The sequence below is a fragment of the Dermacentor andersoni genome, chromosome 2 (assembly GCF_023375885.2).
Source record: "Dermacentor andersoni chromosome 2, qqDerAnde1_hic_scaffold, whole genome shotgun sequence".
NCBI lineage: Eukaryota > Metazoa > Arthropoda > Arachnida > Ixodida > Ixodidae > Dermacentor > Dermacentor andersoni.
The window spans coordinates 198,274,360-198,301,827 of record NC_092815.1 but is presented as its reverse complement, the minus strand read 5'-3'; the positions used below and the strand labels follow the sequence as shown (position 1 = coordinate 198,301,827).

Genomic DNA, 27,468 nt, shown 5'->3' with positions numbered 1-27,468 from the left:
TACGGCCTATCTATGGTACCTGAAAGGACACATACATAAGACTGTTGCTTCGCAAGGGTCGTTCTCATGCAACTTAAAATTGTGCACATTACTTTCCCAATGAATTAACTTGTACCTTAGTGGAGCTAGACGCGTTTCGCTACGAAGATGTAGATGGGCGGTGTGCACGTCGGTGAGTAACCACTGTACTGAAGCTAAGCAATGCTTGAGGCCAATTCTCCGACAGCATTTGAATGCATTAGTTAGAAGCACACATTACACACCTTCTATGAGCTCCTCGTGTTGCGGAGGAGAAACTTAACAAACTATACTATGAATGACATTTCTTACCTTGATGAAATAAATTGCTGCCGCTGAAAAGTTGGAACCGAACTGTAGTCTCGCTCTCCCTTGGTGCTGTGCGGTTCTTAAAACAACCTTTGTGCGTAGAACGTTCGCTTTAATGCAGTTCATAATGACATTACGGAACTTGCACTACTGTTTAAACTTTAGATACGGAGTTGTCAGTCACCTTACGAGAGGTTGCCAAGGTCGCTTCAGCCACACGAAGGTTGTGCAGCAGCGAGGAATGCTGGAAATTGCGCACTGGTGCACGCAAACAGAACATTCGTTTTCTCAAGAAAATCTACATACGTTGAACACCTATCTAGCTTCTAGCATCTAACAACTTCTCTATTTTCTAAGACAGTTCACTTTATGAACCAATAACTACAAGCATACACTCAAAATCAGTAATTGCCTTTTATTAGTAGAACCAGGCTCTATTCGGCATGCCAAAAATAAATCATCGACTTGATGGCGGCGTCTCTTTATAAATTTTGCTAGCTTTCACAAGCACGTTTAGAATATAGTCTGTTACCAACCGAACACAACTCTCTAAATTGACGAATGCATTTCTTTCTGTTGTCGGCAGTGACACTGCTGCTTTCACTTGGAGTATACTTCTCTTTTTTCACCCATAGCTCACAATCTGTAATGAAAAAGCAAGAATGAACGAATTATAAGTCAAGCTACTACACATACTTCGTTATTTATTCGTAGCCTCCACTCCACCGAAACCAAAAGGTGTGTAGAAAGTAGTTGTAGAAGACAGGTTCGTATAATACGGTATCGAAACGGAATTTTGGCTCTAGCGAAAGTTATTACTGGATGAGGAAACGTACATGTAGGTCCCAGGTCGGTATTTCAAAAGATCAATTGCAGTCTCTTTCATAAATAAAAGTGTAAAAAAAAGGTGTTTGCTTGCCCGATGCAGTTATCGGACGTCTGCCGTCGCACACCCCAGACTTGTGCTCTAGCCATTACGCCGTGATAACGTTTTACAAATGATACATTTTATCATTGGCTATCTAAACAACTTCGTACAGTGGAACATGCACGCTCCTCTCGTTTTCAAGCAAGCAAGCTGCTCGAAACATTTGGCATCTGCATCCCGTAGACTTTGTCGTTTTATTTCCTCGTGACGCCTTGCGTTTCGTGGCGTTGTGTAAGAATGCGCAATCTATGAGATCGGCGCACATTCAGTAGTGCTTTATTCGAGCAGCTAACGCTATGTAGGAACTCTATGAACTAGTACCGACTACATAATCACCCTAGTTATTGATATTTTTACCTTTGTTTGCCGGAGTACATATTCCAATGTCATTTCACCGTAGACCGCATGAAATAAACAAACATACGAGACACTGTATAACACTCAGTCGCAAATCACGTTACAATCTGAGTTTCTCTCCCTAAGGACCATTGCGTGCTTATGCGGAACTCAATAATCCGCATGTATAAAAACACGTCGAACGGTGGCACCAGAACTCATGCCATTACGGCCATGATCGCTGTCAACGTAGTCACCTTCCTGCTCACGTCACACAAACGTACGCTCACGTCACACACCCTCTCGATTTGAAAAACACGCTGGTCCAGCTGGTAACGATTATGGAACCGTCAAACAATGCTTGGCGTCCAAGTAGCTGCAAAATTATTCGCTTAACATCTGTTTGCGCAGTGCGTGGGATCTGCATAGTCTTTTTGCAATCCAGCTTTGGTGGGTCTCTCACCAAAGAAGTCCAATATAAAATGTGCATTCGACACGTGTATCCGTGTAGGCAAGTATGTGTTTCATAGTAGTTCGATGATATCCACAAAAGGGCAGTCTTGGCATGCGATTCGGTACATTCGGTACGATTCGGCACACTCAAAGTTAGTCAAAAGAGCAATAGCCACTCTTTGCATTGAATCTGCTCTCATGAAGTCGTGTCTTCAGGCGATGCAGGCTAGTTTTGATAAGCAATTGGCAAGGCTACACACAGCCGTCTACCCGAGTTCGGTCGTAGGGGCGGTGTAAAAAACATTGCTCCAGAAGGTCAAGAGAAAAAAAAAGCCTATGCCTAGCCCTGCCCAAAAGGGATGCAAATTCGCAGTGGTTCCATATGTCCACATACTTTCCCACAACTTGAAGGAAGTCGCTACTAGGTTTGGGTGCCAGTTGTTTTATCGGCGCCTCGCAAGTTGGCTTTAATGTGATAGCCCCTAAGCAGCGTTGACGAAATGTCAGGATGCCAGAAAAACCACACCAAACTGTACGTGAAATTTGCGACGGGTGTTGTATTATATGAGATACCGCTAAAACGCAGGAAGTCCTACTTGGGACAAACGGAGAGATGTGTCAATAACCGGGCCCGGGAGCATGAATTGTCTATAATTAACAAAGGTAATGTACGTTTACTTGCGCATTATATGGTTTGCTTAGCAGGAAGATGGCAGCCACTACTGCGTGAGCTTCAGATACTTGATAGGAGTGCTGATACGTTAGCAAGCGAGATTTCGTAGGGATATCACATAAAAGAGAGAAGCACGAGTTTTATTAGTGATACGACTGTTTTTCTATTTGACAAAGATATGCAGCTGTTAAAACGTCACTGTAATCCCTCTAGACAACACTGATGCACGCATGCGCATTTATTGATTGTCGTTGCTCTGCTGGAGCAATAAAATCAGTTGAAGTTCAGCGCTCGACCTATCGTTTCTTACTTGCCCTCATAAGCCTTTATTTTCCTTTTGACCAAGCTATGTATTAATTAGATTCATACTCACTGTGCACCCGTTTATTATCATGTTCAGGAAGTGTGTCGCTGCTTCCCTCGAGCCTCGCCACTATGTAGCAGCTGTTCTGCGCCACATGTAGGACTTGGTAATTAAAGGTGACAATTTCTGGAAGAAAATGAAAGCGACACACTTTCTCGAACGTGTGATGAGGACAAGCAGTCAAGCACGGCAATCGCAATCTTTGAGATTTTCGTTGTAGAAGCCATCTAGTTCTTTGATCAGTAAATCGGATGCTGTTGTTTTGTTCGTGGGCCGCTTTGACGAACTGTTTGGAGCTACAGATGAGCGCGTCTAATTAATAGTAATACAGAAAGAGAGTAAAAACACTTTAGACGCTGTTCTCATGACTTGCGAAAGAACAAACAGTATACAGAGTTTGCTTTTGGCCACACCAATTCAGCAGAGGGCCAAATGAGCGCTGTGTTTCTTTTTTTCTTTGTGAACGCAGCTTTAGAAAGCCGTAAGAACACCGTCACGTGTCCGCGGCCGTTGTGCGCACTCCACAACACAGTGTGCCGCGCACGCGTCTCATAAGGTAGGCGTGGATGCTTCTTGGCTATAGTGGTATTTGCACGTTTGACTGGTCACTGCATTGCCTAATATTGGGTGTTGTGCGCAGGTGTTCTTCGCCTGTTCACTTTGAGCAAAGCTGTCTCCGCATTTCAACATGGCTACACTTTTATCCCCTTTACATTGTAGCGTAATTGCTCCTATGTAAATACTGAGTGCAGTGCATGTTTAGTCGTTAGTCCGAAGCCGCACCACTGCACCATTTTCTGGCTCAGACAATCGCCAACTTCCTGCTCCTGCTCATAAGGGACATATTCGCAGCTACACATTACACTACGAAAAAGAGCACTTTGGACCGTGAACTCTTCAAGATCTGCAGCACATACTGAACTATTGTTATGATCACTTGAGATAATGCCATTTCAAAATGAACGAGCTTATAAAACTGCTTGTCTGAGGCACAGTAGCCCATATAAAATGGCCTGTACCATTCCAGCATCTTCATAACGCCAGACAGAAACACTGAAAGCTAGTTTCAAAATACCTTCAACATTCCAACAGTATATATTCTATACGGTAAATGCACAATGAAGTATGTAGGAAATAATCTATGAAATAGTATTCCGTTTACGATAAAGGAAAGTCGAACTTTCTTTTACTAAAAATTATGGTAACGTATCGAACTTTTCGTCTATCACATGACGGATAAGCGTACATAAAGCAATTCCTAGGTAATTATTTATCTTGCACTAATGCTGCACTAAAATTGCACCGCTTTATGCGTTGTACCTAACCTTTACCTTTGAATTCTAGAATATATGTACGTGTAAGTGAAAATATTTTTCATTTTTTTCATTGCTTTATCCTTCTCTCTCTTTTTTATTCTTATTCACGTCTACACATATTTTACAAATGTGCTTGAGTTATTTTATACTTGCATAAATTGTGCATAGTGCCATGACTAGCAGGAATGCTAAGGACTCAGTTGACACGTACAACTCCACTGTATATATCTCTCAGCTGAATAAAACCTTTTCTTTTTCTATTTCTTATATCTAGGTGTTAACTAAAAGAAATAACTATGCGTCACCAGTAACACTAGAATACCATGTTTGCAGCCAAAGTGTTTTTAATAGATAAAAGAATGAAAAAAATATAGTTCGATAAAATAAGCATGAAGAGGAAAAGAGATGCTCAGTGGTCTTTATTTTTATATACCCGGAATATCGGCCAAATTGAAAAAAGAAAGCTATAATGTTCCTTTCGCATATTACCTTTCGCAAGATAATATGGAAGTTTACTGCCGGCGAATACCGGCCGGCGCAGTAGATGCTCCAGATAGACTCTTTCATTTTATTGCAGAGTTGGAAAGCTTAAGTAGATATCACGTGCCATAATAAAATAAAACTTATTGTGTCCAGCCTTGTGAATACATGAGGTTGTGAATAATAAATACATAATATTCAAGGTAACTGGTGCTACGTTAACATATTTACAAACTCCAACACTAATGTGATTTCCCTCGGCTAAGCACATATGTGGGGGTTTATGGTCGAGGTGCCACATTAGCAGTTAAATCGAAGTCAGAAACGTTGTACGCTTTGCTCTGGTGGTGCCTTTTAATTACATATATCGTGTTAATTTACGCCCTGGCGTTTAGGCCAATTGGGCCCATTCACATATATGTAAGGCGTAACGAAGGCGCTAAGCCCCTTTGGCGTCCTCAGAGCGCCAATTCTTTAACCAAGAAGGAATTTAAAATAAATATGCACATATAAAGCACATTGTGGTGTTTAATAGTGAAGCGAAAACTCTCATGATGCATTTCAGCAAATGCGATAAACTGTTATTCTCCCGCTTTGTGTGTTGGAGCACAGCGATTATGTGCCTACCTGGCCTATCAGCAAGACGCCGGATACTTTACCGCACCACCCACGTGATCTACGCGACCGTGGATTAAACTGTCTTTGGCAACGACCGGATTTGATCGCATTATTTCCAGGCTCACTTCAGTTTACTATTGCACTACCTCTAGGTCCAACCCACCTTTGACGTAAAGAACCCGACCGAGCCCATGCGTCAAGGTACGGGAAAGAATTTACTGAATGCTCCGCTTTAATAATGTAAGTATGCGCTTCAAAATCTGTTTGTTGTCCTCGGAATATTTAGGTACCGTTTGTGGTTTCACTGCATAATTTCGTAGCGAACATAGCCGGTCACTGGTAGGTACACTGCAGATTGGGCTTTATGTAAGCCAGATTATTCATCAGTGCTGCCGTATGTGTGAGCTACTCGGCAGGAAAACAAACAGCACTTTAAGCCGTCAGCAAAGTCTGGGAGGGTGCGTCTAGGAAACCCAGCGACTAGGTTGAAAGTGCGCGCTCTGGTGTGCGTTGCGTATATTTTAGTATACAAGTGCTGTCCAACTAGCTTTGTCTTGTTTTTTACGTGGCTGTCAAATGATTGCGGGTCTAATAGTGATCAGAAGGATAAACAAAAGTAACACTGCGAAGCCCGGCCCATTATAGCGGACACAATATAGCAAAGCGACAGCAATCAGAAAATGCAGGTTACAGATGCAAGTGTATTCACGGTTGCAGCAACAATGTTGAGAGAATGGTTTGTTAAGTAGACGTAGGTCATAAGTGCTTGCTGGCTCTGGCAAATGTTGCGTTGCGATAGGGCACACAGGGCCTGAAATTTACATTAAGAACCGACAAAAGTGTTGCGTGTGAGCGCTGGGTTCCAAAAGTTACTCGGAACAACAGCACGGAGAAATTATGATTTTAATAACAGCAATAACCTACTAATCACAACAACGATAAAAATAATTATATTGACTATAATAATAACAATAATATTGAAAGAGAACAATCTTATCTAATTTACTGAAGAAATATCTGTTGTGCACTTCAATTTAACTTCAATTGCTAGTGTTGAGTTGACAATCTATTTAATGCAGCAGTACCATCGTGCAAAACAAAAGAACTATGCCATGCGATATGGTGGGCCACCGCAAGCCGGTCTCTAAAGTATGATTCGCCTTTTTCGCTGGTCGCGCAGTGGTGATATCCTCCTTGTAGAGAAATTAGGTGTAGCAGTGACGAGCTGCCCCATCGAGAGTTCTACTCAGTGAAGTTGCTCGCTCTGGCTCTCCACACGGCCTGACTATCAGCACGGGCTTAGATTCAGGTACAAGCTTCGAGCGCGTGTAGGGCCTCCAATATGGTGGGTTCAAGAAAAATGCGGCGGACAGCCCCGGCAAGCAAAATCGTATACCAGGCATGGGATGATGGCCCACTTGGTAAACACGATGAATTATTTGGTGTCATTAGAAAGTATTACCTGGACGCTTAATGTCAGCACCGTTCATACCAATGTGCCTTTAAAAATTTGCACACACGTTCCCAATGGGACGGCAATGCGCCTACATACAACTCTCACCTCGGTAGCGGAAGGCAGACGGTCGCCTTGGCTCCGCTGCCAAAGTAACTGAGTGGAGTTTTACGTTACGTAAAGCACCTGGGGCCGATTTCAAAAATCAATTTGTTACTGAGTGTTCTTGCCATTGACTGCATTAGTAGTGACTTGCACTAATATTGGTCAAGCATGACGATTACCTAACAACCTCTCTCACGTACAGTTGTAGCGTACGAGCTTTTTTTAGAATGCGCACTCAGTGCTCGAACAGCAGTAAAGCAATAATGGTGAGTTGGGGACTTTTGAGACTCAACGAAGGGGCTGCAGATTGTACACTAGAGCATATATCCTGTGAAGGTCACTTACAAGGATCGCCTGAGAATGTTCGCGAAGACAAATTTTACGTACCTGCATTGCTGTCGTCTTCAAATGGACTGAATTGCAGAATATCGTATTTGTTTTCATTCCCAGCAATTGCGGAGGCGATATACATGACAGGGCTCCTAAAAAGGTTTCGTAATTTTAACCTTAGAATATTTGGTACAGTTATAAACTCGGTCATAATTTCGAATTTAATGCGATAAGAAGCAAAAAGAAATTATTGCGTGCCAATAATTGAACACAGCTTTCATAATACTACCGTGGAAGCAGTAAATAAGACTCAATGTAGAAATGCAAATGTGTAAAAAATTGACCGGAGGGGTATAGTAGTTTGGTTCACTCTAAACGTAGCATCGTTGTTGGTCCACCATATGTTTTATCGCTTGTCAATGAGCATAAAACATTTGCTGAAAACAGAAATAGCGTAACACGAGGGACATTGTTTGTTGAAGAAGAAGAGGTGAAGAAGGTACGTTACCTCAAGGCTAACGCTGGTATTATGCGCACACGAACTTTAATGCAACAGCTTTAGTCATCATTGCCCTAAATTAGTTACTTCATCTACCAATGTACCAAAATACTCTAATGAACGCTGCAAGAAACATAAAGAAAACAAACAGAAACATACATATTTGAGGATCAACAATATAATACCGCTAGTAATGTTCTTAGGCGAAACTTCCTCGTCGCCAAAAGTTGATTAGGGCACGTTTACTCTACCGCAAGCGTTACAAAATAGCTGCCCTAATAATAAGCAAGAGAAGAACCCGCAAAAGCCTTCATGGCATTTGCATGAACCCGATAGAAGAAGGTCGAGTCGGTTTGTCGGGCCCGATTGAGCCTGTACAATTTAGGTAAATGACAGCAGGTTGGGCCGAACGCGCGTGCCGCCGGGCTAACTGAGCCCGACTGCATAGGGTAAGTTGAGTGAGCCCGAGCAGTTTTCAACGTGCATATAACCGGGAACCTGGGGGGCCAGCCAAGGCTGAGATTTGCGTGGCGCCACTTTGACGCCGCGATATGCCACGGCAGCGGGAATGGTATCAAGACATGGCAAATACTGGCAACGGGCAGTCAAGCTCCATTATAATGATAAGTACCTTGAAATTAAGCTGTTGCACATGGATACGGGAGCTGGAAGCCCAGTTTGAGCGTATTGACGTCTCGTCTCGATGCCGCGGGCCGTGGTTGTCCAGATTTTTCAGAAGGGAGTTCTTTGAAACATGATGCCTTCGGACTCAGCCAGCGCTCTTTCTGACTACACCTACTCGCGTCGGGATCATGTAAAGGTGGCCATGCATTAGAGCAAGATATAGCCTTCTACACCGCGATTTGGCAATTCGTGAGGTGTCTGATCCCATTTCTGTGCAATATGTGGGCCGCCTGAACCTTGCAACTGGATGAACCGCACTGCGAAATATTAGAATACATTTTTGCCACTTGAAAGTACTTTTAGACCATACAGATACCGTCACGCCACTGTCGTAATAACGCCGTAATCATCGCAGTGTGTTCCTGTCCACGTTGTCACACCGTCGTCATATCAGAATTGTCATTCCGTCTTCGTCTTTACATCCTAATCATAGTGTCGTCATTCAATCCTCATCATGTCAATATTGTCAAGCTAACATCGTCATTGCGTCGTCGTCATGACGCCGTCGTCATACAGTTTTTGTATACGTTCGTTTTCGATACCTATGGAAAGCCGACTAATGTACTGTGGTTGATCTCAACCTTAACGGGCGTGTTGTAACTTAGTGCACAATGGAGCTACCTCTCTGTGCTCTTTAGGTCAGCGCTCCAGCATGCGACTTTAGAAATATGTCGCACCAAGCGTTTCTCGCCGGCCTTCTATGAAAGGACCCCGCAATTTCTAAACATATGAAAAGTGCTGTCGAAACATCGACTACCACTTTCTTAAGGATTTACAGCCGCCAAATCACTTCTAATCCTCCCAGAAATGCTCCTCCCAATCTAATCTAATCTAATGCTCCCCATCGATGTGTAAAGCGCTGTGGATTACTCCGATACCAATATTTTCACGGTGGGTAGACAATTTCCCATTTGTTGAGACTTTTTTTGATCGGACCACGCCGCCGCTCTGCTAGGGTTAACGCCGACTACGCGCCAAACGGCACTGTCGCATGAAGGGCTGGAGATGGTGCAGATTATTGTCGAAGGGAAGGATTTACCCCAGGCGGAGCTTACTGAGGAATATGGCTGGAAAACAGCGTCTTCTAAGAGATGGAGCGCCGTAGCTGGGCGAGTCGACCGCAGCGTAGGCACTACGAGCCAGGCTGGGCATTGCGTCAGCGGGTCGCCCAGGATGAAGACAAGCGATGATAAATTGAAGATCTGGATAGTAAGAGCAGCCCACAACCCACCGATGCCGAAGGAACACATCAAAGTCGTGCTCCGATCAAGGGGAGGACCTAATATAACCAATACTGGGCCCACCGTCATCGGGAGGGCCATCGTCGAAGCGGTAGGGTTCAACCCGTCGCAGGCCTGCGAGGACGTAATCTCCCCGAACTATCAGCAGACTATCATGATTGCCAGCACAACTGAGAGGCACAATGTCGCCAAGTAATCAAGAATTAGGCTGATCCAAATTAGAGGCAAGGACTTCGAAGTCAGCGCCTACGAAACGGCTCCACACACCCCGTGCAAGGGCGTGATAGGGAAGATTGACATCAACGATGGTCCTGCGGTCCTGGAAAGAAACGTTGTGAATGACAGAAACCCGCTAGCTCTAGCAGCGAAGAGCATTAAGCACACGGGTGCAGTGATCATCACTCTCGACGACAAGAAAGTACCAAACTTCGTAAGGTGCGGTCCGACCCTGGTGACATGTTTTCCCTAACGCATGCAAGTGGACGCTTGCTACGTATGTGGCAAGCTGAGCCATCGAGCGGATGTGTGTCCGACCCCCGAAGAATCAACGTGCCGAGGATGTGGTAGACCCAACCCAGAGGAGTCCCACCAATACTCACCGAAATGTGGCCTATGCGGAGGACCACACCTTACAGCCGATAAGGCAGAGAAATGTTCGCACCGCTCAGCGAGAGTGTCAAGCAGATACACGAAAGGCTGGTGCAATTCAAGTCAGGTATTTCAGCCATCGAAGAGCGCACAAATGGTAGATTCCTCAAGATGTAAGCATATCTTAACAATACGGTGGTTGCAGCTCTAGATCTTGAGGCCCCTGAACCTCTCGCACAACGCACGAAGACTAACAGTCTCACTATACACTAAATAATACACCCCAGCTAAGGCAAAATGGCTTTGTTAGCTAGTCAATTCAAAATGTGGCATTGGAAGTGCAGGGGCCACCAACATAAAAAGCGCCCCTGCAGGAATTTATTTGATTCCATCCTGAGAAACCACGTTACCCTACTCCAAGAAACGCTCACCCCCAACGTCACTTTGCCCGGGTATCGCTACGCAGATTCAACCCGCCAGGTAGAGTTTTTTATCGCTACTTAGATGACTGCTTCTGTATTTTGAAGAAGCAAGACATCCAACGCTTCCTGGACTGTCTGAACGCCAGAAATGCACACATACAATTCACCATTGAACACAAGAGGGACAACTTGCTGCCTTTCTTAGATGTACTGGTTCGTTGGGATGAGGGCGCTCTCGAATTCTCAGTATGCAGGGAGCCTACGCACACAGGTCGTTACGTCAGGCTTACTTCGTGTCATCCTGTGGGCAACAAGACGTCCGTAGTGTCGTCCTTGATAACACGCGCCATGCGCGTCTGCTCAGAAGACGATGCACGGAAAAAGAAATCACGGACGATCTGCCGTTAGCCAACCCCCAACGGCTACCTTAGTCTTTTCATGTGCAGGACCGAGAAGTGGATATTACAGCCAAGCTCGGAGAACACCACGACACTCTGTGCACGTGCAGCTATCTCTTACGTCCAAGGAACCAGCGAGGCACTGTCGCGCGTATTTTCAAAATAGGACGTACCCATTGCCTATATCCCGACCAGCAAGCTCCGGAACCAGCTAATGAATGAAGACAGGTTACCTGTTGAATCATTCCCAGGAGTATTGTATAAGATACCATGCGCTGATTGCCACAAAGTATATATTGGTGAAACACGGAAGTTCACCAGATGCCTCAAGGACCGTAAACGGGATGAAAGAAATAATAGTCGCACGACGAACGCCATTGCCGAGCACTGACTCGGACAATGCCACTGTTGTTACCAAAGAAAAGACCACGCCATCCCGGCGGCTGCTAGAATCGCTAATCATTCAATCGAGGCCAGCTACGATAAAACGGACACCAGGTACTATGCCTGCCGTTTACGCACGTTTGTTACGTCACGTGGTGGCTACATAAGTGACGACGATTTCCTGTCCAGCTAATCAGGTACCCGTACTCCGTTCCGAAACATCGGATTATAAATCATACTAGGTCAGTGACCGTGATCACCATCATTATATTATATTGATGAAGAGCGACGAGTGGTGGAGGGGTATCGCAACCCTAGTTAGTAACAGCGCTACGCACATTCGCCACGATCTAATGATGACTGGTAACAAGATGGAATACATCATGACGGAAATCATTCGAAACTATTCAACTCGCAATCAGGACAGCATCTTTATTCTCAATGTCTACAGCAACCCTAAGGATCTGAAGCAAATATTTAAGGCCCTACTTACCAAAGAAGTCATACTAGCTCGAGACTCGCCGCTAATCGTTGCCGGACATTTTAACGCCCCCTATCATGCATGGGGTTACCGCTACAATACGAACAAAGGGGAGAGTCTATGGCGCGAAGTGACAAATCTAGATTTAACGCTGATCACGGACCCAGCATTCCCAACTAGATGCGCTACATCGACAAGTCGAGACGCCACTTCCGACCTTGCTCGCAACATCGCAACGCTTCGGAACCCACCTGGGCTATCTTGCACTAAGACTTCGGTAGTGGTCATAACATATTAACGATCAACTTATCGATTAGGGAGAAGAGACTACGCAAACTTCATGTCTTAGATTGGGACGAACTCCGTAAAATCAGAAATAAAAGGCTGATTGGGGAAGTCAACCTAAGCTTCGAACAATGGACCGCATAACTAAGGGGGGACGTTGGCGCCGAAACCAAAGATGTGCGAACGGATCTCCCGATCAACAAGATGGACAGCCGATTGGCGCACCTCCTGGAAGCTAAAAAATTCCTACTCAGCCGATGGAAGGGTCAGAGACTCAACCGAAACCAATCGAGCGATAGAAGAGCACTGCAAACACTCTCTTAGCAACAGTGTGATGAAGTATGCAACTCTGTAGATGGCCGAATGGGGAAAAGAGGAATCCGGAATTAACTGAAGCACCTACTCGATGAGACCAATACGAAATCTAATCAACGCAACACGTTAAGTAAAATCCTGCATGTGGCAAAGAATGACTCATCCAAGTCAGAAGTTATTGTACAGGTAGTGAATAGGTACCTATCCGTCGAGGACACGCAGCAGCCACCCCCTCCTCGATTGGAATATACGGGAACAAGGAACCCAACTTTAGATGCTGAGTTCACAGTAGGAGAGGTCAGGGCGACTTACCACGACCTCAGCGGAAGAACTGCTCCTGGTCCTAACAGGATACCAAACAAGATGCTTCGCGATTTGGATGACGACTCCATAGAGTACTTGACACAATTAATTAACGAGTTGTGGAAGAGCGGTAAGGTTTCTGGCGAATAGAAGACGGCGCACACGATTTTACTCCCAAAATCGGGCGAGACCCCGGGCCTCGAGAATCTACGACTGATCTCACTCACATTGTGCGTGGGAAAGATTGCTGAACATGCAATACTAAATCGATTATTTCGGTAGATGGAAGATCACGAGGTACAACCTCAGACGATGATTGGCTTCAGACCTGGTTTATCTACGCCAGAAGCCATGCTTCTACTGAAGAATCAAATAATCAGCCAGAAGACTGGCGACAAGAAAGCAATACTGGGACTAGACATGGCGGAAGCCTTTGATAATATCCTCCATACGTTTATACTCAAAACAATTTTGAAACTCGGTCTGGGTATTCACTTTAATCAATATCACGAAGCCTTTCTCTGCAGAAGGATGGGCACGCTCAAGGCTGAGGACCTGACATCAGATACAATGGAGTTAGGTAACCGAAGCACACCCCAACGAGCGCTCATCTCGCCCACTCTTTTCAATATATCCATGATAGGTCTCGCCAGAAGAATTGAATACATCGAATGCATAGAATACGCCATTTACGCGGATGACGTCACAATATGGTGTAGTGGAGGCAGCGACGGAGAGATCGAACAAATATTACAGGACGCCATAAACGTCGTTGAAGAGTACTTCATGGGACTCCGATGCTCAACCAAGAAATCGGAGCTCCTTCTATACCAACCTAAGAGACAAGGCCGCCAAACCTAGGGGATGACGCCCTCCTGGCGAGAACGACACAACGCTCTGTACCAGGAGTGGAAGCGTCATCCCAAGGGTGGACTCAATACTGGTCCTGGGCTTGTTGATAGAAGCCAACGGGTCCAATAATCAAATTATTCTTATTCTTAGACAACGGAATCAGGCTCATCAAAACAGTAACTAACCGCCTACATGGGCTTGGAGAAGACAACGTCGTCAGAATAGTTCACGCCTTTGTGCTATGTCACTTCGCCTACGTAGCAGACATGTACGAGTGATAGGGGCCCGAAAGAGACAAACTCAATGTATTGTTAAGGAAGATAACGTAGCTCTTGTACACGAAAACCTATGTACACGAAAACTAAGAACTCATGCAACGAGGGCTGCACAATACAGTGCATGAAATAGCCGAGGCACAAGAAAGAGCAGAGTTCATTAGGCTCTCCATCACACGATCAGGAAGACACATCCTCAAACGGATTGGTATAAAAATTACAGCACTACATAATAACGATAGACAAATTCCCTAAGACCTGCAGAAGAATATCACAGTCATGACTGTTCCAAGGAATGTTCGCCCCATTCATTACGTGGACAGAAGGCAAGCCAGAGGCAAAGCCCTACTAGAGAAGGCTAAAAATCAGGCTCAAGAAAGCTCGTTCGTCGACGCGGCTTTCATGTCAAATAGATGAGCCTTCACAGTGGTTCTTCTGAACGGCAAAGGTGAAGTGGTCAACGCGGCTTGCACGTGCACCACACAACCAGAAATTCACAATAGGTAGCCATTGCATTTGTACTTTTAGAGCCAAGGACATCCAGGATCCACAGCGATTCTAGCGCAGCCGTCCGAGCACTTGCCAAACGAGTCATCCCTTGACAAGTCCTGGCGCTTCTGGACGAGAAGGCCGCGAACCCCACAACATCATCTGGTTTCTTGCTCATATGGGAGAAATCATCGGTGCTCCCGCGAACCTCAAAGAATCTGCCCACAATGTTGCACGAGGACTTGCCAATCGTGCAGCCACAAGCCAAGCAAATGCTCAGGTTCTAGATTGCGGGGACCACCTCCTCATGTACAACGAGCTAACCAAGCTCCTCTACCTAGCGCGCAGAATCTTCCCCACTCTGCACAGTAAACTAAACAGAGCTCAGGCCATCCCGCTAAGGCTCTTGCAAAGAAGAACCTACCCGAACACGCTTCCCATCAAGAAGATCTATCCGGAATTCTCTACACCCACAACATGCGATAATCGTAACGGCACAATAGATCTTAGTAATATGCTCTGGCGTTGCTCCGCGTTACGCAGCGAGAAACACAATACTGAAGAGGGGTGGGACGCAGCTCTACACAGTATCACGCTCGAAGAACAGCTATGGGCATGTCAACGCGCCCACGAAGCGGCCGAATGGCTTGGCCTTTCGGTCACAACATGGGAGTAGCCCGATTCGGGCTAGGAAATCAGTGCGACCTAATGGAGCATAATAAAATTTCTCCATCCATCCATCAATCCACTGCAATTTTTGCAGCAATCATACGCCAAAAATGCTTAGTTCTCACAAGCTGAGGCTCACGTTGCCTTTGTGTGTAATAAACTTAGAATGTAGCCAATGACAACGTTAAAAGTAAACAGACAAATGCAGTAATGAGTCACTCTAGTTGGTATTTATCGCAATCAAGTTTACAACAAAGGCCGATTACCTTTTCACGAGAAGACCGCCAGTGTTCTGCATAATTACATGGCTTGACAGATAAAAGTCACACAGACTACAGTGTACTAGAATATTTCATAACCAATAGAACAAGTTAGGTTTACCGAATCACGCCATTCAACAAAATCGGCCACAGTCACCCATGTCCAACAGCCTTCACTTAGCTAGCCCATGCGCTGCGCGGCAAGTTATGTCACCCCGCTGGCAGCGACTGCAATGTCAAAGGGAGATTCTCTAAGGTAATTAGGACAGCATCAGTCATCAATCGGTAGAACTATGCCTGGATTTTGATGGAATATTGTGTATTGCTGCGACTTCTACGAATTAAAGAGTGCAACTGCTGTGTTGTCAACAACATCAGCCTGATTATGCCTGCATCAACATGATGGCCACCTAAAACAATTTCTAATTCCATTTGGCCTGCGTAAGCCGTATATATTTTACACTCGCTAGTAGTAAACTCTTTATATTTTATTTTGTCTTGTCTCGACTGCTGGCAGGTGTTCTTTGCCCTGACATCCAACCTATAATTTCTAAGACCACCGGTTTTTCTCTCAGCGCATTCCATTAATTGCCAAGTATCACTTCACTTAAAGGGACATTAAAGGCAAATATTAAGTCAAGGTAAAGTGATAGATTAGTGCTGGAGAATCTCAAAGGCGTCAATATCATCGCGAACAGGGCCTTAACAATCGAGAACCTGAGGTAAATGCAGGACATGATTATCGACACCCCCGGGACATTCGAGCACTTTCCCGATGACGAAAGCACTCCTCAGTTAAATTCTGCCTCTGGTACTCAACTACTAACTGCAAAACAAAAACATTATTGTATTCTATAATACGACGAAATAAAATGCTACTTTTTCAGTCCTATTTCATTTTTACAAAAAGAACTGTATGGAATTAACCTTGACAACGACGTGCGCGGTCGCAAAGTTTCGTTTTCGCCCAACTCTGCGCCGCCCACGCTTTCGCGCTTCAGCAGCTTCGTTATCGCGTAGTGCTGCGCTGGTTTCGCTGGCTAGCGAAACTCGTACAAACTGCAAGTAGCTGAGAATTGAACTTCCATGTGATGTCGCGGGTGGCCCGAACGGTCTACCCAACTCGACGAAAAAGCAGCTGTAGCGCCGAATCCACCGCTATGTCTTGGCTTGGTGCCACCGCGTGTCGGGCGCCGTTTTAGTGACCGACGGTAGCAAAGGGCGGTGATGGCGTATGCAACGCCTCCCCTCCCGCGGTTGGGTGGCGGGAGATCTGAAATTTGAAAAAGGTTCTCCGACTCTTCAGATACTATATTCTCGTAAACTAAGTCCTTTCTTGGCACGAAAACAAGCGTTGAGAGGTTTCTGGAATTATATTTAAAACGTCCACGTCGACTTATTATTTGCCTTTAGTGCCACTTTATGTAATAGACCAGCTTCCTGCGACCCGCCCGGGTTGCTTAGGGGCTATGGTGTTGGGCTTGTTGAAGATCATTGCCGACAGGTGGCAACGAAGAGGAGAAGAGAAGGAAGTAGAAAAAGAGCACGAGCGATAGTATAAAAATGGAGTGCTTGATATTTGAAACGACAGTATCAACGCCAAGGCCTTCTCTGCCCTTCTCTGCGAGGTTGAGGTGGTCATAAACAGCAGACCTCTTACTTATCTCCACAGCGACCCGGATGAACTGCAACACACAGACTCCATCGCACTTCTTCCTCGAAAGACGTTCGTAAGCGTTCCGCAAGAAGCTAGCAATTCTGAATGGATGTCACCGACAAGAGCAGGCTTACTCCGCCGCGCGCACTATCGTGATCGTCTCACAGGGGAGCAATAGAACCGATGGAAGCGGTCATACCTGCTCTTACTTCCGTCTGCGCACAACAGTCCCCTTCGTGAACTACCTCGGGTACACTAAGGTGACGTCGTGCTTCTGCGTGACGACATCGCACATCCACTGCTATGGAAAATGGGCAGAGTTCTGTCAGTGTACCCAGGAAATGACCGTCTTGCGCGCGTTTATGCATTTCGACTAGCTTTTGGATCGGCGATCAAAGGGCCCGTTCAGAAGTTGTACGTTCTCGAAGCAAGCAACGAAGAACCAGCAACCGATGGTCACCTTGGCCACTAGGGAATATGTTGAAGATCATTGCCGACAGACGGGGAGGTAGAGGAGAAGGGAAGGAAAAAGAAAACTGGCACGACCAATAGAATAAAATGATGGAGTGCGTGGGCTAGGGCAGGGGTCTTTATTACGCAACAGGGCTGCTAAGAACGAGGCCGCGGGATAGAATACTGGTCGCGACGGCCGAATTTTAATGGGGGTGGTATGCAGAAACTCCCGTGTGCTTAGATTTAGGCGCAAGTCGAAGAATTCCAAGTGGACAAAAATACTCCGGAGTCGCCCACTATGGCGCGCCTTATAATCAGTTCCTGGTTTTGGCGCGTAAATCGCATCATTGCCTGTACATTCAAGCGGTTGGCAACATTTTATGTCTATGGTGCCAGAAACGTTTATTTATTTTGTATTTCAATGAAATTTCCTAAAGGTTTATTTTAACTATGAATCTGTGTGACGTACACGTCACTACAATTTTCACTTGTTTCAAGCTTTCTTCCCAGGATCACGCTATTGTCACGTAGTAGTGACGGCGAATAATACGGCGGTAATATTGTGGACGACGAATCTAACTTTTTATTGGGCGAACTTGTGCCCACAAGATCAAGTTATAGTTAAAACACAACAACAGCAGATAACACGGTCGGCGATCATCGAAAATCTGATAAGCGGGTCAAGGGCTTCGTCTTTTATGCATGAGTCATCGAAGGTTCCAGAGTAATCGCTGGTGCCCACGTGTCTTTCGAAAAGTTACAGATTACAGATTACAGAAAAGTTACAGATTACAGATTACAGAAGCTTCGGTGACAACAGACAGTGGATAGAACTATCGAAAACCATCCAGAAACTTCCAATACATGCAGGCGCGTCCTGCGCTGAGGGTTAACATGTTAGACAATGCAACGCGGTCACCCTATAAAGAAGTGCATGTGTCACTATCTTGTCTCTTCATGATGTGAGAGTGCAACAACAGACATACAGGAATGGGAAGAGACGATCACAAGCGATGTCAGTGAACTCAAGCTTGAATGCAAACACGTGGCCAGTATGTGCAAAGTGGTTGCCACCAAAGTAGTAAAACCAATAATACCATCAACACCGTGTACACGAAAAACTGCGCACATCGCGCGTCCACATCACCTTATTTGAAAAGTTAAGTTCATCCTGTGCTCAAGTTATGGACGGCTGATTTACGCTCAATCAGTTTTAATCACTCATGATCTGGGTGCTGCTGTTGTGCAAGGTGTACTGGTTTTATTTTTTGTTTTCCAGCTTGGGTGAAATATGCTTTGTGCATATTGGCCACGCGTTTTAAATAGAGCTTGAGTTCGTAGACATCGCTTGTGATCTTCTCTTATTCGTTCTTGTCAATTGTTGCCCTCACAGCTTCTGAATATGTTAGGACTCGGATAGTTCTCGCTACTCTTGTCTCTTCTGCACTTCGATAAACTCATCAAAGTATTTTAGAGGTGTACCGAGATGCAGGACGAATTATTCATTTTCCAGGCTGAGGAGCATGCTGTGTCGTGCATTTAAGTTACGTATTCACCTTCAAATTTTGGTGGATGAAGTCTGAAGTGCTTTTACGTGTCAGCTCCTGCGCTGCTGAATAGAATAAGATCATTTTCCACTTTACGCTTGCCATGATACGTCCCGTTATTTCTACGCACAGTAGTTCCCTATCTGCGTTGTTCTACACAGCTACATAAAATTAAGCAGCCTTAACACAGACATATATTATCGCTTCAAAACACTTGTAACCACGAGATATTAGTTTCTTCTGAACGTACATGATAACTGTGCAACACGCGTAGGCCCCTTCCTAGATGTCCCTGATAAAGTTGTATGTTTTGACTGAACTTTGGCCTCGAGTTCTGGCATTTGTAATAAGTCAAAGCCCTTTCCGTCATTTGAAAGCACGTCATAGTTGAGAAGAAGGACAATGATGCACTGTACCTCTGGATTTCTTATGCACGTGCTGGCCTAATGAGCCTCAAAATCACCGAAGTGTTAATTTTGCATAATGTCACTCTAAAGAAAACAGAAATATATCATTTCTGAGAAATTAATATAGAAAATCTTCCAATGTTCTGTCTTAGATTACGAGAAGTTGTATCATAACGGCCCTTCAAAAATTCGATATTATTGCTTCCGTTATGACATCATTCAGTGATCCTTCTCTGTGCTGATGGTCATTTATTGGAACACATTTCTATCTTCAGCTGCATTTAATACTAGGTATTCGATATATAAACTGTACTACAGTGTCGCCGAAGCGAAGCATCCGGTCTGCTGCTTATTTTCTCTGTAAACTTTAAACAATAATGCGATGTAGATAACTAGCTATTTCAGATTGCACGTTATGGTTTTGTTCACAGCACTGAATATTGTTAGAATGAAGTGCACAAAAAGAATAGCAGGGCCAGACGACAATGAAATAGTTGCCACTTGCTAAGTTGTCTACTAATTTATTAAACCTGATGCGGCTGTACATACATGCCCGTTGGAGAACTGCGTTCTTCTCAGAGCATTATTGTGAAGGTGGATGAAAATATGCATCTTAAGGTGACCAGATTTTCCATCCATGTCAGTACTAAGCACTCTTGTTACGATATGTCCTTACTCAGTTCATGGGTCCCAATAGCGACGAGAAAAACCTCTAGTTTCATTAACTATCGACATTGTTAAGTGTACATAAGCTCTAAGTAAAATTGCTTTAATATTGCTAAACTTCGGTACGGTCCAGCTAAACTTTGAAATAGTGTTTTATTCTATAGGACCTAAGCTACGCAAGAAAAATTTACGACACTATTTCCTTTTTGTACTCTGGTTTCTGTCATTTAAGAAAAATAAATTTTGAAGAAGTTCTGTGTAAGGCTTTGTAATTAGGTTCCAATTTGTTACTTAGCAATTACTACTCAGCCATTCGTTACTTGTAATCGTACTTCGTTAGTTGTCCTATTTCACGTGCCTATGTAAATCTATATTATTCCTCTTTGAAGGTGATGAAAAAATTTGTTATCAAGGGAGACAATAATTCAGACACCATTCTTCGTTACCGCTCTTGCGAGCATCCAGCATAGCTAAGTCAGCTGTCTCATTCATGTCGATGTATTCTAACTGAACGCAGGTCTTCGTTGTCGCAAAGGTAGTGTTCGCATTATGGCTTCGCCTCAAAAGCCAGTAGTCATGTGGAGGATGTAGCACCTGTAAAGAATAACGGTGGGCTATAGCCGCTTCATCCATATAATATTGGCGATGTACGCGCCAAATGTTAGATCGCACCAGAAACACAATAGAATGAAAAAACGTCACGTGACGGAGCGCTTCTGCAGTGGTATCATGCTGCTCTCAAGCGTGCGTATTATGCTGCCGTCAGGTGGGCTCCGATCGGATGACGGCGAAAACCTATGCTGCTGGCCGAGTGCTGCCGATGAGATAAAGAACGTCTTGTCGCTTCCTCGTCGCAACTCACGATGCAGCCAACCTTGTTCCCCGAACACACGCTTGGAACAGCACAATACCGCTGTGCAAGCACTCCGCGACGTGGGTTTTTTCATATTTCGCAGGCTTTCTTTGCAACCCGGAAGAAAGGACTACATGAGACGTATCGTCAAGGAAACAACTCGATCGGTGGTTTCTGAAGCTGCTCTATAAATCTGCGTATCATATTTGGAGTCCTCAGCCAATAATTAGAAATTGGGTAAACAAACTTAACTAATCAGTCAGTCATGCGGAAAAAATATCTGAGTTACTATAGGCTATTGCGAATAGTATGCCTTCGGTTCGATTCGTTTCCGGCGCGCCTTTCAATTTTAAATTCTTGCCTCAAGTTATGTGGGACACCCTTTATATGTACGGTTCTTCTAAAGGGGTGATGGGGTAACGCAGGTGGACGAGGCAACGACAGAGGGTGAGTAATCAGCGAGGGTATAGCATTAAAGGGAAAGGTGTGCTATTCAACTCGGGAGGAGGAATGTGAGGTAGCACCGTTTGTGAGCCGGGCGCGTGTTTTTTTGTGGAAGGGGCCTGGATGACGGAGGGGTGGGGGCGAATTATCTGCTCCACTGGAGATCAGTTAGATATCATCTCTATGAAAGAGAGCATAAAAGAAGCGGCAGGAAAAGGTGGTCGTGGGGAAATATATTACTGATAAATACATAAATAAACCAAAATGGGAGGAAAGGAAAGAAAAACAAAACACTAAGTGAAGGAAAATAACGCAGCGGTGTTTCCTATAGATTGACACTTAGCATAGCGAATAGACTCTAAAGCTGCCTTTGAGACGTTTATGCCTAATTGTTGAAATGTCTTGAATTTATGGTTAACGTATAATTCCGTGTATTTTCTGTCGCGCGCAGAACGGGAATTTGGGTGTAGGATGTAGAGTTTAACTTATGACCTGGTTGGTTGAAATGCTTGGCGCCAGGCTTTGGGAAGCCTTTTAGCTCTGTCCACGCGATGTGCGTTCAAACACACGTTCGTTGCTTTCCCCGTTTCACCGATATATTGTTTCTTACGGAAGGAAAACCGAAGTATACAAATCACATCGAACGTACTGCAAGTAAAGCTACTTGTCACTCCGTGTGTATAAACTATTTGCGGTTATTTTAACTTTAATGTAACTTTGAAGGCACCGACAGGTTTGCACCTGGGGGGACAACGTGCTTTTATTACAGGGAAATGATCTTGGCCGACTTTTCAGTGCACTAACATATCTTTAATGTTTCTCTTGCAGCGATAGCTAACGCTTTGTAAATCCGTGAAAGCTTTTGGAGACGCTGGTTGGTAATATTGGGTGGTATTTTTGTAGGATGATATTTATATTCAGGAGGGCATGAGAATATTTTTTATAAAGGCTTGTGGTGTCTCAAATTCTGGTGTAGGCTGCTATCTAATTCTGACTGCCTCTTCAATCTAGAAGCGACGAAATAAGCTCTGTCAAATGGAACTTATGGATAGTTTCTTTCTGCTAGCGTTGCTTTAAGGTCATGAAGTGGCGGATACAGTTGTTGGCTTCGCTTCAGATTCTTCTTGTTTGTTTAGCTTGTTGTCTAAGAAAAATTCCTTCCTTGCAATGTTGCAGGTGATAATTGGTGTAGTATAAATATTGCTGACTATTCGCAAGCTTCCGTTAAGGTGTAGTTCTGAGGTTTTCCATTTTCTATGTAGACCGTCGTGTCGAGGAAGTTGGTTTGACTAGGAGAGTGGTGAGTAGTAAATATGTATACTCGGGTGAAAGTGGCGGAAAAGGCTAATTGGGTTGGTGAACGCGATTGTGCTATGTTCTCTAATTATATGTATATGTCGTCAATGTAACGCACACAGGTGTGGCGTGATAAAGGAAATTATTTTATTACGTATCCTTCAAGCCGTCCCATGAAAATGTTGGCATACGTAAGAGTAAATGGTGTTCCCATGCTAGTGCCAAAAATTGCCACGAACTGCATAGAATCGCATTCGAAATAGTTGAGCGTGAGAACTAACCTAAGAAGAGACAGGTGTTGTGCCTTAGCGTGGACTCGGGGATTGAGTGAGAGGGATTTCGATAAGGCATCACTTCCTTCGCTCACGGGTATGTTAATGGAAAGGGTAGAAACACCTAAACTGACTAGAATAGCCTGGTCGGAAAGGATTTGTTTGGCGATGATGTCGTAGATAATTCGAAACTTGTGGGCCATGTCTTGAAAAAAAGACGGCAAGGTGGTGGAGATGTCTGACAGGTGGCGATCTATTAATTTAGGTAGAGACTCGGTAGTTGTATTCTTATTAGAGATTATAGCCAACGTGGAATTACTGCTGTAACTATTTATTCTATGGGAACCTTATTCATTTGAGGAAGATAGAAGCGGTCTGCTTCTTGGTTCTTGGGCATCATGACGCCATATTCAGTTTGCGTGATTTGTTTGCTGAAAAGGAGTTGCGCTATTATACTTTGCACAAGATTGCTGTTGTCTGAAGTTGGCTTAGATTCGGATTTTCTGTATGGGTGTGGGTTCTCAGTTGCTTGGTGGCCTGACTTTGGTATTTTTCAATAGGACCTATCTTCGTCAAAGGCGGCCTCGTCATCCTCGGCACCAAGGTCGGGACAGTTGGCGCGGAATGACAAATATATATATATATATATATATATATATATATATATATATATATATATATATATAGTAACGGATACAAAAGGCACGGACAAGAAGAGCGAAGAGAAGACGAAGAGAACGAGGAGTTTGAGAGGCCGGTCTGCGCTACGATTACGGTACGATCATCGTTCATCTCCTGTAAATAAAGCCATTTCTTCGCAACTCTTTGTAACAGTTGTGGTGGAAGATGCGGGGTGATTGACACCCGAAGACAGAGACTGAACCACAAGTTATTCGACGGAGCCGTCGCCTTGCTGGACTCCCACGGAATCCACCGGAGTTGAAGATTGAAGCGGTGAGCTCCTTCAAGCCACCTCAGTCAGCACGAGAACTCCGCTCATTCATTGGCCTATGTTCGTATTTTCGTCGTTTTGTTCCCCGGTTCGCCGACATCGCTTACCCGTTGACAAGTAATTTGCGACAAAATTCATTCTTCAATTGGACACCAGAGTGTGACGCATCATTATCTCAACTGAAGTTTATACTAACGTCAGCACCCCTCTTGCGTCACTTCGATCCATCTTGCCCGACTGAAGTTCAAACTGATGCTAGTGGAATCGGGATAGGAGCGGTGCTTGTACAACGTCATTCCACGCCGTGTCATCCACAGACCAATGACCTCGTTGAAAGGACGAACAGAACGCTGACCAACATGCTTGCCAGGTACGTCTCCTCTAATCATAAGAACTGGGACGACGTGCTTCCATTCATCCCTTACGCATACAACACGGTGAAACACGAAACCATGAACTATAGCCCATTCCATCTCCTGTATGCAAGGTTACCGCGAAGCCCTCTGGACGCTTTCTTACCTTTCGTACTGCACAGTGACGATTCTGTATCGAAGACTTTGTGTCTCGCCGAAAAAGCCTATCGAATAGCTCGTCTTCGTATTCTGGCCTCGCAAAGTCGTTCGAAAGAGCGATACGACGACCGTCACGTACAAGTATCGTTGGAAAAAGGTGACTTGTTCCTTCTGTGGACCCAGCAACGCAAGCGTGGATTGTGCCAAAAGTTCTTGTCACAATATTCAGGCCCATTTGTAGTTGTTGACCACCTGAGCGAACTCACTTACGTCATAGCTCGCCTCCGGTGCAATGACCGGCGATCAAGCAGAACTCAGCTGACTTATATAGCTCGCCTGAAGCCTTTCTACCCTGCTTGTCCATCCTGACTCGCCCAAAGGGCTTCGTCTGCTTGCGGGGAAATGTAACGGATACGAAAGGCGCGGACAAGAGAGAACACGAAGAGAACGAGGAGTTTGAGAGGCCGAGCTGCGCTACGATCGTGCTACGATCATCGTCCATCTCCTGTAAACAATACCATTTCTTCGCAACTCTTCGTAACAATATATATATATATATATATATATATATATATATATATATATATATATATATATAATCTTCATCTATGAATTTTGGATCCTGCTTCAGCGAAAGCTACAAGACCGTATTTGCAGCGCTGCTTAATATCTGCGGCGTTCCCGCTCATGAGTTTCCAGTACTCTCAGATAAGCGCAGTACAACATTATAATTGGTTAATAAAGTGCATATCGTACTATATTGTTGTCCAGTACGAATAATGTAAGGGACTGCTCTTTTAGGAACTACATGCGCCCTTTCTAATGAAGTAAAGGTAGTTCGTAATGAGTTATAATCACTGCTTGCTTCTACTTGAAGGTTGTTTAGTAGTACCATGGAAGACGTTACGTCTTACAGATGCCAAGGTTTTCATTTAACGTCTACACTTTCCCGGTCTTTACACATCGACAGCGTTATCAATAAATGTAATCGAATGTTAGGTTATATCCGTCGAAACTTCTCTACCCCTCGCTCATCATTAAAGTTAATTTTGTAGAAGACGTTGATTAGACGCAGAATTAAATACACTTTATCAATTTGGGACCCGTATGCTGAAACACCAACGCGCAGTCTCTCGAACGTGTTCAAAATAGTGCCTCACGCTTCGCCTTAGGCAATTATAACCGTACGGCAAGCGTAACTTCTGTGAAAAACATACTGCAACTGCCACGGCTTTCTGATCGTCGTAAATGCTTCCGCAACTCTGTTTCGTAAAATATACTTCCAGAATTCATATCTGCCCGAAAATCTTATTTCATCCCCAACCCACATATCTCCTCGCATTGATCATCATCACAAAATTGGAGGTTTGCAGTGTTGCACTAGGGTTTGTCGCGAGTCCCAGGACCTGTCAAAAATGGAAGCACATTCCCGGCGCGATGATTGCCATTGAGAACACGCACCATTTCGCACGGCCGTGATCGACACCATCACTTCGGACTTTACATCACTATCACTGCGTGATTTGCTGCCGTCCTTTATTGTTTTGTAACCTTTTTACTCTTTTTACCCCACTCCTTTCTGTAATGCTTTTGCGGTATGCAGGGTATAATAAAAGAAATGAAATGATGTCACATGATTTGTTTTCGCAGAGTACATTGAGTGCCATTATCGTTCGCGAACGGCTATGCTTCCCCCAGAGTGCGCGTTGTTCACAAGCTTTTAACACATTGCTTCCTAAATTATATTATTCTTTAAAGGAACTTCAAATGTGAAAAAAACGCGCATTTCGGAACACCCGCACAGACCGCTTTCTGCAGTGGCAACAAAAGTTGATTACATAGAGCTAATAGATTTAAATTTATTGAAATATTTTTCTAGCTGAACACTAATTGACAAGGAACACACCGAAGATTTCATTATTGGCTTGCAGCGTTTGCCACTGACTAATCAAAGAAAGCAAATTAGTCGTACTTCAGCCCGATAAATAATTGCACAAGTAGAAATAGAGGAAGCATACGTAAAATTGTACATTAGCTTACTATCAGTACTGTCAGAAAATGTTTAATTAGCGTTGTAAAGTGCAAACTTTCTCGAATTCCTGCAACATTCCTGAATATAAAGATCTAGAGCACTTCTCTTTGCACTCGAGAGAATCCCCACGAGATGAAATAATTGTTGCTTATTCCAAGAAACAGTAGATTTAAATTGTATGGTTTACGATCCTGAAACTGCATCGTGGGTTATGAGAGACGCCGTAGTGTGGTGCTCCGGATTAGTTTAGGCCGCATGTGGTTCTTTAAGGTGCACCCAAATCTGCGTGCACGAATTTTTCAGCATACCGGCCGCATTGAATCGCTTTGAGCGCACACACGAGTACAATTTGCGACCTCGTGCTCAGCAACAGAACGCCGTGGTCACTAAGCCAACGCAGCGAGTGATCCAACTGCAAGAGTTTCTTGGGGTGTCGACTCGACTGCGATCCGGTTTAAGCGCTGTCGCACATGAAATAACGTTGCAACGAAAATTAGCTAACATGTCACCAGCACGAGCTTAGGTTGTATCAAAGAGCACATTTCGACAACGCAAGTGGGATGAGGTACCAAGAAAGCAAAGCGTAATTACCTTTCTTGCATCTGTTTCGCGGTAACTGGTATTGGCACTCACTCTTATGCAGAGAAGTGCGAGCACTAGAACTGTTATTGAACGGCACGCACCCGCATTGTACATGCTCGCAATGCACATTGCTTACTATCGATGCCGGTTACTTTCCTGAGAGCTTTAAGAGAAATACACGCACATATAAAGCAAGCTAAATATTATCCAAATTATCTTATCTATTAACAGGTCGCTTTCCTTTTAAGGATGAAGTAATCAGTACTC

At 44.4% G+C, this 27,468-nt stretch overlaps 1 long non-coding RNA gene across 2 annotated transcripts; it reads right to left on the bottom strand.

Moving 5' to 3' along the window:
* Positions 1 to 722: 722 nt before the first annotated feature.
* Positions 723 to 27,468, bottom strand: LOC126540256 (uncharacterized). Of its 2 annotated transcripts, none has more exons than XR_011892636.1 (5): positions 27,211 to 27,468; positions 20,692 to 20,852; positions 7,441 to 7,535; positions 3,091 to 3,207; positions 723 to 970 (listed from the first exon to the last, which is right to left on the bottom strand). It is a non-coding gene; the product is annotated as an uncharacterized lncRNA (long non-coding RNA). The 2 variants fall into 2 exon arrangements; XR_008614625.1 differs by having other exon boundaries at positions 20,705 to 20,852.